Here is a 6,692-nt window from a genome sequence, read left to right on the forward strand (position 1 = left end):
ATAACCTGTTCTTTTCAGCAGGTAGCAATCTGTGTGCAGTACATATCTGGTTATTAGTTGGTTCTGGGTTCATACTTTGCAAGACCCTGGAAAAGTCATCACACAAAACGTATCATGGGTTACTTGCACCATCGTTTTTACATCTGTAACATCACCTTAACCCTTACTAGTGCCAGCCAAATAAAAGGGTACCTGAGATTCGGATACTCAGTGAATACTGTAGCTTCAAGTTTCTGACGGGCAGCTTCAATCTAAACAGGTCTAGACATGATCAGCAGTTGTCAAAAATTCTTGCTTTGCATGCAGTTCCAAAAGGTAGTTCTGTCAGAGCTAGGTAATGCTTACAGACATTGGGCATCTCGATTCTAAAGGGATTCTGATCATCTGTGTTCACAGTGCCTGGAATGAATACAAAGGAGTGTGGTGAGGGACAAGATGGACCACAGCCATTTATCTGTCCAAGACAAGAATAATCACCGAGCATTTGCTCCTTTCTCACTTGGCACCTGTGAGTAGAGTTAGTAAATGCAAACAATAGAAATGGAGAATTCCTCACACCTGGCTAGGCCGTAGGTGCCCACAAAGTGACAGCAGAGATGAAATGAGCTAGAAGGCATCTTCTTCAGTTCTTTGACTTGGACATAGAGTGATTCCTCTTTCTAGGATTTTTTAATGTATGTGTTGTGCTGGGACTCAAACCCAAAGCCTTACATATGCTAGGTAAGACTAAGACTTTACACTGAAAAATTGTTATTCCCAACCATGGAAGAGGCATTTTCTGTGCTCCTGTATCTAAAGGCCAGCTCCATCATCTGGGCGTTTGCCTGAGTAGAACTCTTTGTTTGCTCCTGGCCAACTCTGATCTATCTTAGCAGAGGAGAAATTTTTTGTTTTCCCAAAATCCTGTGAACCAAACTTGAAATAACTAAAAACAAGGACTATACCTAGAGAAGTATGTAGACTCTTCCTAAGTATGAAGAGGAAGATGGGGAAATTGTGCAGCAGATTCTCCGGTGGCCTCTGGTGGAAGTGTAGCTCAGCCGTTCTTAGTGTTTTGGATCCCTGAGAATTCACTGGCTGGGTTCATGATGTCTGTGAAGTATATGCATTTAGTTTGAGTTTAAATAATTTCTTGGGAGGACTCAAAGGATGACATACTTTTTAAAAAGGTTAGACCCACAATTATGGATGATTCTGGAATGTCACTGATGTCACTGTAGGCCATATTCCTTCACAGTCCACACTCATTCCTACCACCACCTGTCCCCCAGGGCCAGCTTAGTGCTGTCAGGAGTCTAAGAATATATTGAGCTTGCCAATCCTTGGGCCCAGGGATTCTTTGTGACTGATTTCAATAAAGTTATGTATCTATGAAATGGTAAATTGAACCCTAGAACAAAGAAGCTCAGGAAAAGAAGAGAGAAGCTCAGGGAAAGAAATGTTTTTGTCTAATGAAAATTTTTGTGATGTTCATTATCCACAAGCAATAGGTTTTATTGGTTTTTGGTTTTTGGTTTTTTGTTTTTTTTCTTCAAACTCCAAATTCCTGCCTCAGTTTCCTGAGTGCTAGAATTACAGGTGTGCACCATCATGCCAGACTGAGGTGTTCTGAGTATCATTTATTTGTTGTATTCATAAGATCTAATCGTTGAGACATAGACTTTTGTTTGTTTGTTGAGACAGTGTTTCTCTATAGCCCTGGATATCCTGGAACTAACTCTGTGATAGACCAGGTGGCTTTGAATTTGGCCTCTGCTTCCCAAGTGCTGGGATTAAAGGTGAGACATAGTCTTTACTGATGTTAATTATGAAGTGTTCATGTTACTAAGACTTTAATGATTATAAGAAGGAAGTAGCATCTTATGGTTGTTGCTATTAAGTGAAGTCACATGTTTGCCTTAGGCTAATCATTGCCTAGTTAGTCTATTTCAGTTGGTACTGTTCTAACATGAGTTTCTTGGAATTCTCCATTGACCCAGGATTCTGCTTACTTGCCAGAGGGACACACACACACACACACACACACACACACACACAATTCCTACCCCACTGCAGTAAAACAGGGTTCAGGCTAACTAGCCAGATAAAAGTCATTGCTGATAAATTCAGTCTGTAGATACATCCTCTCAGTCATGGGGGGGGCGCATAAATAGGGCAGTATGGCTACAGACCAAGAGTGATGATGGGTCACACCTGTCGGTCCCAGCACTAGCAGGAGTGGGGTTTGTACATGAGAAAGCAGTCTTGTGACAAGAGGAATCCAGCCTGGAAATACTAAGACTAAAGCTTAGAATGGTGAAACATGCCAGTAATCCCATTGTTTAGGAAGTGATATGAAGATCAGGAGCCCAGGGTCATCTTTAGCTACAAAGAGAATTTGAGATCAGCCTGGTGTACAGGAGACCCCGTCACAGAAAGCAGAAGACTAGAATAAAAAGTACTACAGTGGTGCATATCTATAATCCCAGCACTCGGCAGGCTGACAGGAATTAATTAGAAATATGTACACTTTGACTCCAAAGTCAATTGACAAGGCTAAAAGAGATATACTAGGAAGACAGAGTTCAGTCTGGCCGTGTGTGGGAGAGAAAAGTCAAGGTTTACAGAATAGAATGTTTTTTGTTGTTGTGATTGTGAGGGTCTCACTATTTAACACAGGCTGGCCTGGAAATCAAAGCAATTCTGCCTCAGCATTCTGAGCATTGGGATTCTAGGCAGGACTACCAAGACCCAGTAATTAGATTTTGACTGTGTCATAGTCCACTATTCTGCTGTGACAGAATAGCCAGGATTGGGAAGTCTGAAGAACAGGTGTAGCCAGCAGCAGGTCTGGAGGCTGAGGAGTCAACATTAAGCACTAGCAGTACATTCAGAAATTCTTAAATCACAAATGTAATGAAATTAGACTGACTGCTTCCTTCACCTGCACCACCCAAGGTAATTAAGATTTAAGGGATCCTCTTCAAGTTTCTCTTGGCCCTCCCTCATTAGACACACCAGGTTCTTGGGAAACCCTTGTAATTTTATATGAACTTTTTTCTCTGCCTGAGAATAAACATGGTGTATTTTGTTGACCAGATGTTGATGTATCTTCCATAAAGGACCCTGGGGCATGAGATTAACCCAACTAATACATACACTGCTTTTTTTAATCCATTAGCTGAGATAGGGCTTCCCCAGAACAGCTTTGAAAACCTAGTGTGAAGGCACAGACACATGAGGATAGCACATGCTTTTCTTGGCCTCCAGACTGCAGTGGCTTTAGAATCCAGGGGCCAAGGAGGTGGCTTCTGTGTAGTAGTTTCAGTTACTAAATGGGGAATTGGAATAGAACGGGGGGGGGCATACAGGACAAGCTGGTTATGGTGGCGTACATCTGTAATCTTAACACTTGGAGGGGCTGAAAGTTTGAGTACTGTTGTGAGGCTATATATATAGATCATGTCTCACCAAAATAAAAGGTGAGGTGAAACTTGACAGAGATGCCTGACATGTGTGCTTTCCAAATGGGACACTCACCCCTTTGCCTCAGCTATAGTTCATGGACAGAAGAGGGACATGAGTGAGAGTGCAGACCTTTCTGGGCCCTTTTAGCCTGGGACTGTGGCTAGCTTTTGCCAAGGTAAAAGACAGCTTTCCCTAAAAGACAGCACTTGTTTTCAGTCTTTACTCTTCTCTTATATCCTTATCAGTGTGTTCCCAGAACTCTAAAATTCCTCAATTTAAGAACAGTCTACTGAGTTTAGGTTACTATAATTATCCCTGAGGGCAAGCCTCCCTTTTACAACTCAGGCTAGGCTGTGGTTGTGCGTCCTTTAATCTCAGCACTCAGGAGGCAGATCTCTGAGTTCTAAGCCAGCCTGGTCTACAGAGTGAGTTCCAGGACAGCCAGAGCTACACAGAAATGCTCTCTCAAGGAGAGAGGGAGGGAGGGAGTGAGGCAGGCAGGCAGGGAAAAAAGGACAACTCCAGTTATGTGGCCAAATCAGCCTGGTGTGTGTGTGTGTGTGTGTGTGTGTGTGTGTGTGTGTGTGTGTGTGTGTGTGTGTGTGCTCTGTTTATTTTGTTATCTGACAGCATTCGCTGCTAAATATGCATAGACATTATCAAGATCTGGCTAGTGGCTCAGTGAGTTCATCCCAGAAACCAGCTTCTAAAGGTAGAAAACCTGCCTGAGGGAGTTGCCCTTAGACCTTATTAGTGGGGCAATGGTGCATATCCACACACAAAGTTTAAGTTTTAAGATTTGCTCACCATTTTAAATAAATATATTTTCATAACTGTGTGTGGGTGGTTTGTCTGCATTCTAACCCTAACCCTAGCCAGCAGAGGGCATCCAATCCCTAGAACTCTCCTTGCCGGCAATTATGAGCTGGGACCCAAACCTCGTTCCTTTGAAAGAGCAGTATGTGCTTTTAACAACTGAACCATCTCTTTATATCCTATCTTGTTGAGACATGATCATGCTGGCCTTAAACTCAGTCTTCCTCTGCTTTTCCAGTATCTGCATTAAAAGTGTACAGTACTACACCAGCTCCAGCACTTGCGCCTTCTGGCCAAAGGTTACAAGAGGGTTATTGAATGCATTGACCACCAGTAGTACTCCCTCTGTAGTTCTGCTCCCCACAGTTCTCCTGAAAAGGACACTGATAGTCTGTGCAAGCCTAATCTGGAATACATTTTCTATTCATACTTGATTTCTCATCAGTATGCAACGATACTTCTACGGGAATTAGAGCTATTCTAGAGTATTCTAGCTACTTTTTGGTCTTTTTCTGACCATGTCCTAAGCTCCTTGATGCTTTTATTAATCTCTTCATGCCTTAGTTCTTGGTCATTTTCTCCTCTTTGCCACCGGTAACTTTCTTTAATCCTTTGGCTCTATCTGCTGGAACACCTGCTCCCCCACCCAAAAAAAAGGAAAAAAGAAAACCCTATCCCAAGACCTGATTGTTGAATTCTAGGGTAGCAGAAACCACTGTGCTTATACTGGAGCCCAGCAAACCCACCAACTCAAACCTTTAACCCTGCTCTGAGTTCCTCCTCTAACTTGACCTCACAAAATGGCATCACAGTTGCCTATTGTTCAAATTAGAAACCTGGAATTCAACATAAATCTTGCTTCCTGCTCCTCAGCCAATAAAATACCAAGTCCTTTGGATCAGTTGTCCATTGCTGTGTCTCCAAACAATGGCTTGTCAGATGTGCCAATGCATGACTTTAATCCTAGTTTTTTAGTAGACAGGCATAGGTGGATTTCTAAGAGTTTGAGGCCAACCTGGTCTACATAGTTCCAAGCCAACCAGATGTACACAGCCTTAGCTATGCTTGGTAGCACAAGCCTGTAATCTCAACAGTCAGAGGGGTGAGGCAGGAGAACTGTGAGGTCAAAGCGAGACTGGATCTAAAAAGAAGACAGAAACCACTTTTCATTTTTGTTTCAAGTACAAAATGAAGTTGAGAGGGTCTCTCCAGTCCAGGTGCCTGCTTCATTCAAATGCATCCTGTTTCACGCAGCCCGTACTGTGCTCCAGTTCTAATGTGATGGGCCTGTGTACTTTCCTTCCTAATTTCTCAGTTCTTCACGTCATCCCGCTCAAGCTGAAGCAAAAACAAAAATGGGAAGAAATTGCCATAGTTAAGGTGAGTAGAAAATTTCACCTCCAGGCTTCTAGCTGATGTGAATGTGGGGGGAAGGAAAGGGGACTTGGAAATAGGAGCCCTCTAGTGCAGCAGAGGGTCAGGAAGCACAATACAAGGGGAGGGGACAAACTGTCAGTCCCCTCCTGAAAATCCTGTTCTCTTAGAAAAATCTCAGGGCTGGAGAGAGAGCCCCATGGTTAAGAGCACTGGCTGTTCTAGAGGACCCAGGCTCAATTCCCAGCACCCACATGGCTTCTCACCACTGTAACTCTAGTTCCAGGGGATCTGACACACAAATATAAGTGCAGGCAAAAAGTCTTTTTTTTTTCCCGAGACAGGGTTTCTCTGTGTAGCTTTTGAGCCTGTCTTGGCACTTCAGACTGGCCTCGAACTCATAGAGATCCACCTGCCTCTGCCTCCTGAGTGCTGGGATTAAAGGTGTGTGCTACCAATTTCCGATTAATATTGATATTTTACAAATAAAATTTTTAGTACCTATTGACTGGAGATAAAAAAAATGAGTTCCCTGGTTGTGGTGGTGCAAGCCTTTAATCCCAACACTTGGAAAGCAGAGGCAGATGGATCTCTGAGTTCAAGGCCAGTGTGGTCTATGAAGTGTGTCCCAGGACAACCAAGGTTGTTACACAGAGAAACTGTCTTTAAACCCCCTTCACCCAGAAAAAAAAAAAAAAAAAAAGCTCAACACACTGACGACCCTGCAGGCTGCGTCTTCTCTGCCACCTAGATTTTCCAAACAATTTGTGATTCCATGAATTTTTTTTTTTTTTTTTGGTTTTTCGAGGCAGGGTTTCTCTGTATTGTTTTGGAGGCTATCGGTCCAGCCCGGCCTCGAACTCACAGAGATCCGCCTGCCTCTGCCTCCCGAGTGCTGGGATTAAAGGCATGCGCCACCACCGCCCAGCGATTCCATGAATTTTTAAATCACTTTTTATTTTATGTGCATTGATGTTTTGCCTGAATGTGTGTGTCTGTGTGGGTGTCAGATCTTAGACAGTTGTGAGTTGCCATATGGGTGCTGGGAATTGAAC

The sequence above is a fragment of the Mesocricetus auratus genome, unplaced genomic scaffold (genome assembly GCF_017639785.1).
Source record: "Mesocricetus auratus isolate SY011 unplaced genomic scaffold, BCM_Maur_2.0 Super-Scaffold_6723, whole genome shotgun sequence".
Lineage (NCBI taxonomy): Eukaryota > Metazoa > Chordata > Mammalia > Rodentia > Cricetidae > Mesocricetus > Mesocricetus auratus.